Raw genomic sequence first — 13,327 nt, forward strand, 5'->3', positions numbered from 1 at the left:
TGCTATTCCAACCCCCATTTTATTTTTACCGGTTTATAAGGGAATTTTATAAGAGATCGAGTTTAATAATAGATATATTAAATCCTATGGCTCTTAATTTTTAACGCCCTTAATAAATTAAAGCGAGAATTGCATCGGATAAATTTTGGGGTATGACAGCTGCCCCTATTTAATTACCTTGGATTGAATGGCGTGAGAATGCGCAGTTCTCACGCTTTTCGAATCGAAGAGTTATTAAATAATGGAAGACCCCTGAATTTACCTTATGCTTGAGTGTGAGAGAAAAGAATTGTCCTGCTAAAGCCTGAGTCTTACATAGCGAGGACTCACTGTTAATTGTGATCAGCTTGCTATATTGCTAACAAGCTTTCCTGCACCAACAGGAGTTACTTGCCCTGATTCGGACAAGTTTACCTGTATAGAAAATCGCTTTGTAAATGCGTATGCATTGTGCATATAATGTAGATGTATGAATGTTTATACATGTAAATGTTGCGTGTATGCACATGAGTATGTATGTATGATAACTCCAACGTCTTATCTCCTTATCACCCATTGAATTTGTGTAACCCTTTTGAGATGTTTGCGAATCCTAGTTCGGATTGTATTTGAGGAGAGATGAAGTAATGTCTTACATAAGACTACCTGAAGAGGTTTCCTGAACAGGGTAGATCATTGACAGATGTGACGGAGATTAGGCTTCAAACAAAGCTCGGGAAGAATTGTCTTAGAGAAGACTGACTGAGGAAACTCTTTGAAAGAGCAAGATATGTCTTTTAGAAAAGATTGGAAGAATCTTACCTAAAGAAGTTGAGATATGTTCTAAACAAGATTACCTAGAAAGGCTCCTAAAAAGGATATGAAATGTTTTAAGCAAGATTACCTAGAGAGGCTCCTAAAAAGATATGAAACGTCTTAAACAAGATTACCTAGAGAGGCTCCTAAAAAAGATATGAAACGTCCTAAACAAGATTAACTAGAAAGGCTCCTAAGAAAGGTATGAAATGTCTTAATTAAGATTACCTAGAGAGGCTCCTAAAAAGATATGAAATGTCTTAAACAAGTGATCCGCTGTCGCGCGCGGGTCAAAAACGAGTTAACTGCAAAACTGTAGTACGACGGTAAGGTAACTCGAATATCGTCTCTCAAGGACTCTTAATTATTACTAACTGAAATCGAAATTGGGGGGGGGGGGGGGGGGGTTGGTTTGGTGGTCGAATTACAGAAAAAGTGCTTAAAATAAGTGATTACGGAAACAAGTCAATCTACCGATTCAGTTCCTACCAATCATCGATTATTAAAATCTCACTATCCTAAGCGGATTCCTTTCCCATTCGATTACAATATAATCAACAAGCGTAACAATATTATACGAATTATGTTTTCCGTTTGCCGAATTAAGCATTCGGTTAAGCGATAAGCGGGTTAACGATTAAGCATACGATAAACACGCAGAAAAGTTGAAAAACATAATTCAATCGAACCAAACAACATATATTACGAATATCAAATTAAGCAAAAGATAAACAAAATATATTATTGAAGGAAAAGGAATTTTATTGCAAAACTTATAATAATCTCATAGTTTCGGAACCTGAATTCGGTAGATCAACCAAAAGTGATTAGTTCGCCATGGATCAATTCGTACAACCTTCAAGAATTTCGTGAATAGTGACCGTATGAACAGTAACCGCGGCTGCCTCACCTAAGTCAAAACCACAACCCGTTTTACAATCCAACTGGGTCAAACATACGACCCAGGCCCAAAACCAATTGACCCGAAACTTAACTAAAACTAGTGCTGCAACTTCAACGAATATTCTGGCCCTTCTACAATCCGATTATGACTTTGACTCCAACATAAGAATTGTAGCTCTTTCTCTTAGCTTTCCGGAGATTATTAGAACGCCTCAATTGGACTCCTGGAACTCCAGATATGATCGTTCCGTGCAGACTGTTAATGCTGAAAAATTAATACGAAAAACAAATAAGTGCAAAAATAAAATAAAATATAAAAACATACTAAAACATAAAAATAAATAAAACAAACCGAAGAAATGCTTGAGTACAAACATGGAAGAACGTGCATTAAAATGCACTGATCAACAAGATTACCTAGAAAGGCTCCTAAAAAGATATGAAATGTCTTAAACAAGATTTACCTAGAAAGACTCCTAAAAAGATATGAAACGTCTTAAACAAGATTACCTAGAAAGGCCCCTAAAAAGATATGAAATGTCTTAAACAAGATTACCTAGAAAGGCTCCTGGAAAGGATATGGTACGTCTTACACAAGACTATAAGGTTAACTTGGATACGTCTCAAACAAGACTGACCTAGAAAGGCTCCTGGAGAGGATAAGGAGGGTCTTAGAGAAGACTACTTAGAAAGGTTGATAATCGTTTTGGAAAAGCCTACCTAGAAAGGTACGAAATTATTTGATTGCTTCTGGGTTGCCTTTGAAGAAATACTTGGAATGAAGCATCAGAACTGTATCTGTGAGTGTTAACATTAAATCGTTGATACGATCGCATTTGCACCGTACTTGGATGATAACATCCTTTTGATTATGAAGTGACCTGAAAAGGCAGTGTTAGTTTTATGCAATGTCATGATGCATGTGATGTATGAGATTCTCAAAATAAATGAGAATTATGTATGTTTGACGATCCCGCGTTGTAGGTCGTAAATAATACAGGCGTAGGGAGGCCAATTACGCAGCAATGCTCCTTGTGTGATATTAGCGTGATTTCCCTAATATCAGAAATTTTGAGAGACGCACCATTTAACCTGAAGGAGGTATCCTTAGAGGGAATTTGAATATTACCATGTCATGCCACGAACCTGATATGCACTGCCCCAGTATTTGAATTCTTGAAAGATATGCCCCAGTCAATAGGATCCTTGATCGTATGCCCCTGTAATCCTCAAAATTTTGCCCCTGTTTAGGAGAACCCTCTGGACGTGGTTCCCCCGGTTCAGGGATCTTTATTAGAAATGATCGCTTTTGATTAAACCAATCTCCCTGATGCTAAGTGTTGATTTGAATGTGAAGCAAATGCTTTTCAGTATTAGTTATGTGTTTTGATCGTGTCCGCTGGACAAAAAATTTGCTGAATACTCATAATGAGATGATGTCTCCTAGGAGATTACCTGAAGAGGTTCCTGGAAAGGATATGAGATCGTCTTGAACGAGACTGTGCTTTACACAAATCTCGGGGAGGCACGTTTGTAAAGAGGGTCAAAGAATCCCATAGAGGACAAAGACTATTTTAAGGAATGTGGTGTTTTAAACAAAACTCAGGAGAAGACATTTTGAAGAAGATTACCCTAGAAAGGATAGGAGACCGTCCTAAAGAAGACTGTACTCTAAACAAAGTTTGACAGGGTTCTTGGAAGCATAAGGGAAATTTGATGATGTCTTAAAAAAGACTAACTGAAAAGATTGACGGGTGTCTTAAAGAAGATTACCTAGAAAGGTTCCTGGAAAGGATGAGCAATTTTTTTTAGAGAAAATTACCTGAAGAGGCTCCTAGAAAGGGTAAGGAATGTTTTAAAAAAGACTACCTACAGAGGTTCTTAGAAAGGGATATGTCTTAGAGAAGACTATCTGGAAAGGTTTCTGAAAATGACGAGAAATACCTAGAAAGGCTCATAGAAAGGACGAGAAGATGTGTCTTAAAGAAGACTATCTGAAAAAGACTCCTGGAAAGGATAATAGATATTTGAACATATTTTAAAGAAGACTACCTGAAAATGTTAAGAAGCGTCTTAAAGAAAACTACCTAGAAAAGGTTCCTGAAAAGGGTGCGAGGGTGGTAGTAATAACATTTGACACTGAGTGACCTTTGCAACGTGCCCTCCGGTAATGGACTTGCCCCATGGGCTATTCAGAGTCCTTGAGAGATTCCATGGATCTTGATTAGATTTCCCCAGATAAATAGGATGACAACGGGCTATGCCTTGTGTATACACTAGCCATCCGATTCAGGCGTAAGAGATATTTCTTCTTTGATATGCTTTTAAAGCTATTTCGCCTGTCGGTAGGATTTTTAGCCATTAGCCGTGCCCCATGCAACTTCTCCCTGATGTTAAAACATTTGAATCTATATAGACAAGTGTGCTTTATGATGAAATTCATAAGATGTGAATGCATATGTCTGTCTTGAAAGCTTAAAAACATTTTTGAGTAAAACAAAGTGTTTTTTTGTAAGAAAGTGATATCAACTGAAGAGTTATAGTGGGCCTTAAGGAGTCGGGATACCTTTTGGTAACGGTATGCTTTCGAACTAACAATGCTTCAGTTAGGACTTTTAAGGGTTGTAACGTGGCCTGGTTCGCGGTTTTAAGAAACAAAGAATAATGGCTCAAAGTTTATTCGTACCCATCCCAATCTTCGTGATGTTCTCCAGTCCTACGCTCAATTAACTATGCATTTAGGCTCCAAAAGACTTTGGGAATTGACATTTATGATGGTTCAAAAACCAAAGGTTTATCTGCAGAGGCAGTCATCCTCCTTTTGTAATATTTTCCCTTTGTCAAGAGTATGTAGTGACCTCCTTTTTTTTGACTTTACTATCCCTAATTTTTGCCTGAACTGTTTATTTAAAAACTACAGTCAGCGGGATGCCCCAATTTTGCCTAAGTCTCCTTTATAGGTTTTTTTTTACTTAGGCCTTGCGTCGTTTTTTTCTTTTTTTTCTTTGTAGACATTGACTGCCAGCCTTAATGATGACGGGGAACCATCAGTGATTACGTTCAAGGAACAATTTTGGATAATTAAGTTAACTGAACAGCTACCCAACCCCAGATTACATTTTGAGGGTTTTTATTTTGCACGTGAAGGAAAACTCCTACTTCTTAGGCTCAAAGGGGTTGACGAGGGATTAACATCCTTATATCTCCACTGTATAGGAATTGAAACAATGCCTGTACATCGTCAACACGGTCTGTTCGAAAGCGTACTGTATGAGATTATGGTATCGTTTTCGTCATTCTCATTCTAAAGGTATACAGTTTTAAACGTGAGTTGAATATCACAAATAAGAAAGCCAGGTAAAAACACAGTTTTAAGTATAGTGAAAACACTAGGAATAAATCAAGACAAACGTAAGCAATGCATTAATGATTATTGTAAAGTACATAGCGTATGCCGCAAAACCAATGTTTAAACAAACAGAAAAGAAATTGCGAATGAAAACAAAACTAATGATCTAAGAAACCCTCCTTCTAGCCACTTATAACATTAGACTTGCGAGGCTCTTCGAACTCAATGAGCCCTTCTTCAATTAAATCTTGGATCTTGTGCTTCAGCGGCCCACAATCCTCTGTATCATGACCAAGACTATCTGAGTGATAAGTGCACTTAGCATGATGCTTGTACCCAGGAGCGGGGTTAGCAGGAGCTGAGTATGGAGGCAGCAAAGTTATCAAGTTTTGACTGAGCAGATGTTGCAAAGCTTGAGACAGTGGCATGTACAACGGGGTGAATGATCGTTTTGGCTTTGACCTCCAGGTGCGTTGTGAAGGATAGAAAAACACTTAGAAAGGGGGGGGGGGGGTTGAATAAGTGTAGTCTAAAAACTTGAACGATAAAAACAATTTGCACAGTTATTTTTATCCTGGTTCGTTGTTAACTAAACTACTTCAGTCCACCCCCACGGAGTGATTTACCTCACCTGAGGATTTAATCCACTAATCGCAACAGATTACAATGGTTTTCCACTTAGCCCACGACTAAGTCTTCTAGAGTATCCTGATCACAACCTGATCACTCTAGGAACAAATGCTTAGACACAAGCTAAGACTTTCTTAGAGTATCCTGACCACCACGTGATCACTTTAATTACAACTGCTTAGACACAAGCTAAGACTTCCTAGAGTATCCTGATCAACACTTGATCACTCTAGTTACTTACAAATTAATGTAATCAATTCTAAGAATATTACAAATGCTTCTGAAAAGCTATAATCACAACAGTGATATTTCTCTTAACGTTTAAGCTTAATCTCACTAATATATTACAACAGCAATGTAGTGAGCTTTGATGAAGATGAAGTTTCTGAGCTTTGAGTTGAACAGCGTTTCAGCAAGTTTTTCAGAATAAGTTCGTTCAGGATTGGTTAACCTTGCTTCTCATCAGAACTTCATATTTATAGGCACTTGAGAAGATGACCGTTGGGAGCATTTAATGCTTTGCGTATTCCGTACAGCATTGCATTTAATGTTTCACGCTTTTGTCAACTACCTCGAGCCTTGTTCACGCTGTGTCTACTGACGTTGCCTTTAATAGCTTCCAACGTTCCTTTTGTTAGTCAGCGTAGCCTGCCACCTGTACTTTCTTCTGATCTGATGTTTGTGTATACAACGTTTGAATATCATCAGAGTCAAACAGCTTGGTGCATAACATCTTTTTGTCTTCTGACCTTGAAGTGCTTCTGAGCGTGATACCATGAGAACTTCACTGCTTCTGCTTCTGATCTCAAGTTCTTCTGATGCTTCCATAGACCCATGTTCTGATTCTGATTTGACCATCTTCTGATGTCTTGCCAGACCATGTTCTGATGTTGCATGCTGAACCTTCTGAGTCAAAGCTTCTGAGCGCTGATTTGTGCATACTCTTTATATATTTCCTGAAAAGGAAATTGCAATGTATTAGAGTACCACATTATCTCACACAAAATTCATATCCTTGTTATCATCAAAACTAAGAATATTGATCAGAACAAATCTTGTTCTTACAATCTCCCCCTTTTTGATGATGACAAAAACATATATAAATGATATGAATTTGCGATCAGAAAGAGCAGACGGCTAAAGACAATTTACACAGCTATAGCATAAGCATGTGAATATGTCTCCCCCTGAGATTAAAAATCCCCCCTGAGATGAATAATCTCCCCCTGAAATTAATACTAGAAGAATTTTAATAATAAAAGACTTCCCTGAGTATTTCAGTTGAGACGTTCACAGTGCTTGATCTACAGAACATTCATGACTTCTGATTTCTGCTTCCATAGGACAGCTTCAGAACATTGAATTTCTTTAGATCCTTAGAACATTCACAGCTTCTGACTTCTGCTTCCATCGGACAGCTTCAGAACTTGAATTTCTTTTGATCTTCAGAACATTCCCAGCTTCTGACTTCTGCTTCCATCGGACAGCTTCAGAACTTGAATTTCTTTAGATCTTCAGAACATCCACAGCTTCTGATTCTTGCTTCCATTGGGACAGCTTCAGAGCTTGAATTTCTTCTTACATCACTTCATGCTAGATTGTATCAGAACATTGTTGAATGTACCAGAGCATCATCAGAGCATCTCTACATCCTGAAATGTTACAGAACAAAACTAAACGACAAAAGTCAGCATGAATGAGTCAGAACATAGAATATGTTTCAGAACACATAATATGTATCAGAGCCATATAGAATGTATCAGAACAAATAGACATAATGTTTCAGATCATACATATTCTATCATCAGAATATCTGAACATTCTTCCTTCTTGCTTCTGATTCTGATTCTGAAGCTTCATAGCACTCAGCTTGCTTCAAGAATCCAAGAACTTGATTCATCTTGTTGCTTCTTATATTGATCTTGAATCTTCAATTCCTGCAACAACACAACTTTAAAGCATAGAACTTTGCAAGTTCTGTTAGTAATGTGGGGCCTTTTTACCCGGTAACTGATAATATTTAATCAGATCATTTATCATTTATTTTCTCCCCCTTTTGTCATAACATCAAAAAGAATATAAAAGATTCAGATGTAGAAAACGACAAAGGAAAGAAACAGAATTAAACTTTTCATTGATTAAGCAAACAGAATTACAAAAGATGTATGCAGAACAAGCAGATGCAACAAACAAAGAAAACTACAAGGACTTAAGGACTACAACCCTAGCTTAGACATAATCTTAGCTAACATATCATGAATCCCTGCGGTGTTCTCAGTTTGTCTAGCCATGAAAGCTTGAAACTCCGCATGCCTGTCCAGACTAGAACCTCCACTGTAAGAGAATGCATGAATTCAAGGAGGAAGTGAGAGACAGTTCACAAGAAGAGAGCTAATGTCTCAAACGGGGCTTTCCCTTAACATAGAAGTCAAGAACATGATCCTGAACATCATCCAATATCTCAAGAAAGTCTTCTTCCTTTGGATAAATGTTGATAACAGCATCACAGAAGAGATCTGACTTGAGACTTCTTGGAATCTTGAGAGATCCGTCTTGAAATCAATGTCAGCGATCCCCGAGATTTGTTTCTCAACCTGGAACCAGACAACCCTTCCAACCGTTCTATTCAAATAGATCGACCACCCTTGAGCCTTCGTCTTCGTTTTTGGTTTGAAACCATAAGCACCCAAGTCATCAGAGTCCACAGAAGATTTACACAAAACTTCCATTTCTGATGGAGGAATGTAGCGAGTTTTCAGTGAAGAAACCTCTTGAGAGGAACTTGAAGACGGATTCATGGTGAATGCTAGGTTGAAGATGAATAAACTAGGGTTTATGCAAAATGCAGATAAAGAGAGAGAGAGAGAGAGAGAGAGAGAGAGAGAGAGAGAGAGAGAGAGAGAGAGAGAGAGAGAGAGAGAGAGAGAAATCAATAGAGGGAAAAGAAACGCTTGAAGAGTATAAAAAGAAACTGAAATGATGAATGGCATTTAATGTTACATGACGTGAGGAGAGATAATAATGACAAAAGAAGTGATTAGCACAGTTACCTAAGTAGGCGTCCCCTCAACTGCACGCACGCTTGTCCAGAATTAGTGAACACGTGTTTACCATCTGGATAGCCAGTTACAGCTGTTTTACTTTTAAAGAGATTCTGAGTCAACTTAGACAATGAAACGTTAGTAATAACAGAATCACTACTTCTAATTGATCACAATCAGAACTTCTTATAAAAGACTACTTCAATCTCATTTCAGAAGATACTCATACATAAGATCTTCTCATCTTCTCATTCTGGGCATAAACCCATACTGATATTCTTTAGAATGAACTTAAACCTATCTTCAGCAAGGGGTTTTGTAAAGATATTAGCCCATTGATGGTCTGTATCCACAAAGTTTAAAGATATAACACCCTTCTGAACATAGTCCCTTATGAAATGATGTTTAATCTCAATATGTTTAGCTTTTGAATGTAAGATAGGATTCTTAGATAAACATATAGCAGAAGTATTATCACAGAAAATAGGAATGTTACTCTCATATATCTGATAATCTTCTAGCTGACTTCTCATCCAGAGCATTTGTGTGCTATAACCAGCAGCAGCAACATATTCTGCTTCTGTTGTTGAGAGGGCAATAGTAGCTTGCTTCTTGCTGTACCATGAGATCAGATGACTTCCAAGAAATTGACAACTTCCAGAAGTGCTCTTCCTTTCTATTCTATCTCCAGCATAGTCAGCATCACAGAATCCTACTAAGTTGTAATCTTTGGATCTTCTGTAAACTAAACCAACATTAGTAGTACCTTTCAGATACCTCAGAATTCTCTTAACCGCAGTCAAATGAGATTCTCTCGGATCTGATTGGAATCTAGCACACAAACAAACACTGAAGAGAATGTCAGGTCTAGAAGCAGTTAGGTATAGAAGAGATCCAATCATACCTCTGTACAACTTCTGATCTACCTTCTTACTTACCTCATCCTTACCTAGGACACATGTTGGATGCATAGGAGTTTTGGCTTCTTTGCTTTCAGAAAGATTAAACTTCTTCAGAAGTTCTTTCACATACTTCGTTTGATGAACATAGGTTCCATTAGAAGTTTGGTTGATTTGAATCCCAAGGAAATACTTGAGTTCTCCCATCATGCTCATTTCAAATTCAGCCTGCATAGACTCAGCAAACTCCTTTCCAAGTGTAGCATTAGATGTTCCAAAGATGATATCATCAACATATATTTGACATATTAAAATATCCTTTTTAAAGGTTTTACAAAAGAGAGTAGTGTCCACTTTTCCTCTAGTGAAACCATTTTCCAGAAGAAAAGAACTTAAACGTTCATACCAAGCTCTCGGAGCTTGCTTCAATCCGTATAATGATTTCTTTAATTTAAAAACATGATTTGGAGACTTGGAGTCTTCAAAACCAGGAGGTTGATGGACATAAACTTCTTCATCTACATAACCATTTAAGAAGGCACTCTTGACATCCATCTGATAAAGAGTGATGTTATGTTGAGTGGCAAAAGAAATTAATAGACGAATAGATTCTAACCTGGCCACTGGTGCAAAGGTTTCTGTGTAGTCAATCCCTTCTTGCTGACTATAACCTTGAGCAACCAGTCTGGCTTTGTTTCTTACCACTTCTCCCTTCTCGCTTAGCTTGTTTCTGAAAACCCACTTAGTGCCGATGATGTTAAATCCTTTTGGTCTAGAAACCAAGTCCCATACATCATTCCTTGTAAACTGATTGAGTTCTTCTTGCATGGCAATTATCCAGTCTGGATCTTCTAGAGCTTGATCAACAGAAGTTGGCTCGATCAAAGAAACAAGACCTAATTGACATTCTGCATTGTTCTTAAGGAATGCCCTTGTTCTGATGGGATCATCTTTCTTCCCAAGGATCACATCTTCTGAATGAGCTGAAACAAGTCTAGGTGATCTTCTGACTGTTGGCTCTTCAGAAATTCTGAGATTCTCTAAAGATGTAGCAACTTGATCTTCTGATCCATTGCTTCTGAGACTGCCAGCTTCTGCAGCTTTGCTTCTTGGTTCTACTGCTTCTGATATATCAATATCAAAATCTGCAAAATTCTCAAACTGCTTTGGTTTTTCAAGACCAAGCTTATCATCAAACTTGATATTGATTGATTCTTCTACAATCAATGTTTCAGTATTGTATACTCTGTAGCCTTTAGAGCGTTCATAATATCCAAGAAGGAAACACTTTTGTGCTTTAGAATCAAACTTACCAAGATGATCTTTAGTATTCAGAATAAAACATACACATCCAAAAGGATGGAAATATGAAATGTTGGGCTTTCTGTTCTTCCACAATTCATAAGGAGTCTTATTTAGAATAGGTCTGATAGAGATTCTATTCTGAATATAACACGCAGTGTTTATTGCTTCTGCCTAGAAATGCTTAGCCATATTGGTTTCATTGATCATGGTTCTGGCCATTTCTTGTAGAGTCCTATTCTTTCGCTCTACAACTCCATTTTTTTGTGGAGTTCTAGGGCAAGAGAAATCATGGGCAATACCATTTTCTTTGAAGAACTCCTCAAAGAATCTGTTCTCAAATTCGCCACCATGATCACTTCTAACCTTTATGATTTTACACTCTTTCTCAGATTGGATCTGAGTGCAGAATTCAAAGAACACTAAATGAGACTCACCCTTGTGTTTTAAGAACTTTACCCATGTCCAGCGGCTATAATCATCAACGATGACTAATCCATATTTCTTCCCTCTGACAGATGCTGTTTTGACTGGGCCAAACAAATCAATGTGCAAGAGTTCTAACGGCCTTGAGGTAGACACAACATTCTTAGACTTGAATGCAGGTCTGGAGAACTTGCCCTTCTGACATGCTTCACAAAGAGCATCTGATTTGTATTTCAGATTTGGGAGTCCTCTGACCAGATTTAGTTTGTTAATCTGAGAAATCTTTCTCAAACTAGCATGACCTAATCTTCTGTGCCAGACCCATTGCTCCTCAGAAACAGACATAAGACAAGTCACCTTCTGCTTTTCAAGATCAGAAAGATCAATCTTATAAATGTTGTTCTTCCTCTTGCCTGTAAATAGGATTGAGCCATCCTTCTGACTTACAGCCTTGGAAGACTTTTGATTGAAGATTATATCATAACCGTTGTCACTTAATTGACTTATGAACAATAAGTTATGCGTTAATCCTTCTACAAGAAGTACATTAGTTATGGAAGGAGAGTTACCAAGACTTATGGTTCCAGAGCCAATGATTTTGCCCTTCTGATCTCCTCCAAACTTGACTTCTCCGCCTGGTTTAAGCACCAGGTCTTGGAATGTAGACCTTCTTCCCGTCATGTGTCGCGAGCACCCAGAGTCCAGGTACCATGACATTTTGCTTTTTGTCCTCTTTGCTGCCAAGGATATCTGCAACAGAAATTATCTTCTCCTTAGGTACCCACAATTTCTTGGGTCCTTTCTTGTTAGTTCTCCTCAAGTTCTGATTGAACTTGGGCTTAGCAAAATATTTAACAGGAGGAACAGCATGATATTCTTTAGGTTTGTCAGCATGATATTTCTTAGGATGTGTCACATGCTTCTTGGTGTGAACAATGTTAAACTTCTGTGCATGTGAAGTGAGCCTAATATCATGAGCATGGCCATATTTGAACTGATCATACAATGGCTTGTATGTGATCTTCAGATCATCAACAGGTTTAAATTTATGTGAGGTATCACCCTCATAGCCAAAACCAAACCTTCTGTTTCCAGAAACACCATATATCATAGAAGCAAGATGACTTCTGCCAATACTTCTAGATAAGAACTTTCTGAAGCTCGAGTCATATTCTTTCAGAATATGATTCATGCTAGGAATATATTTTTCTGTTTCAGAAGGAGATCCACTATCTTTGGATAGATTTAAAACTTTTTCCTTCAGTTCAGAATTTTCCACTTCCAGCTTCTTAGTTTCAAATTCAAACTGCTTTTTCAGCTTTTTGTATTTGATGCTAAGATGAGCCTTGAGTTCCAGAAGTTCTGTTAAACTGGAAACTAACTCTTCTCTAGATAGTTCAGAAAATACCTCTTCAGAATCTGATTCTGATGTAGATTCTGATCCATCATCTTCTGTAGCCATCAGCGCGAAGTTGGCTTGTTCTCCTTCAGAGTCTGATTTTGATTCTGATTCAGAATCGTCCCATGTTGCCATAAGACCTTTCTTCTTATGAAACTTCTTCTTGGGATTCTCCTTCTGAAGTTTTGGACACTCGTTCTTGTAATGTCCAGGCTCATTGCACTCATAGCAGACAACCTTCTTCTTGTCAGATCTTCTGTCACCAGAAGATTCTCCACGTTCAAATCTCTTTGAACTTCTGAAGCCTCTGAACTTCCTTTGCTTGCTCTTCCAGAGTTGATTTACCCTTCTGGAGATCATGGACAGTTCATCTTCTTCTTTAGATTCTGATTCTTCAGGATCTTCTTCTCTAGCCTGAAAAGCGTTAGTGCATTTTTTAACATTAGATTTTAATGCAATAGACTTACCTTTCTTCTGAGGCTCGTTTGCATCCAGCTCTATTTCATGACTTCTCAAGGCACTGATAAGCTCTTCCAAAGAAACTTCATTCAGATTCTTGGCAATCTTGAATGCAGTCACCATT

Source organism: Vicia villosa, unplaced genomic scaffold, assembly GCF_029867415.1.
Source record: "Vicia villosa cultivar HV-30 ecotype Madison, WI unplaced genomic scaffold, Vvil1.0 ctg.001626F_1_1, whole genome shotgun sequence".
In the NCBI taxonomy this organism is placed as follows: Eukaryota; Viridiplantae; Streptophyta; class Magnoliopsida; order Fabales; family Fabaceae; genus Vicia; species Vicia villosa.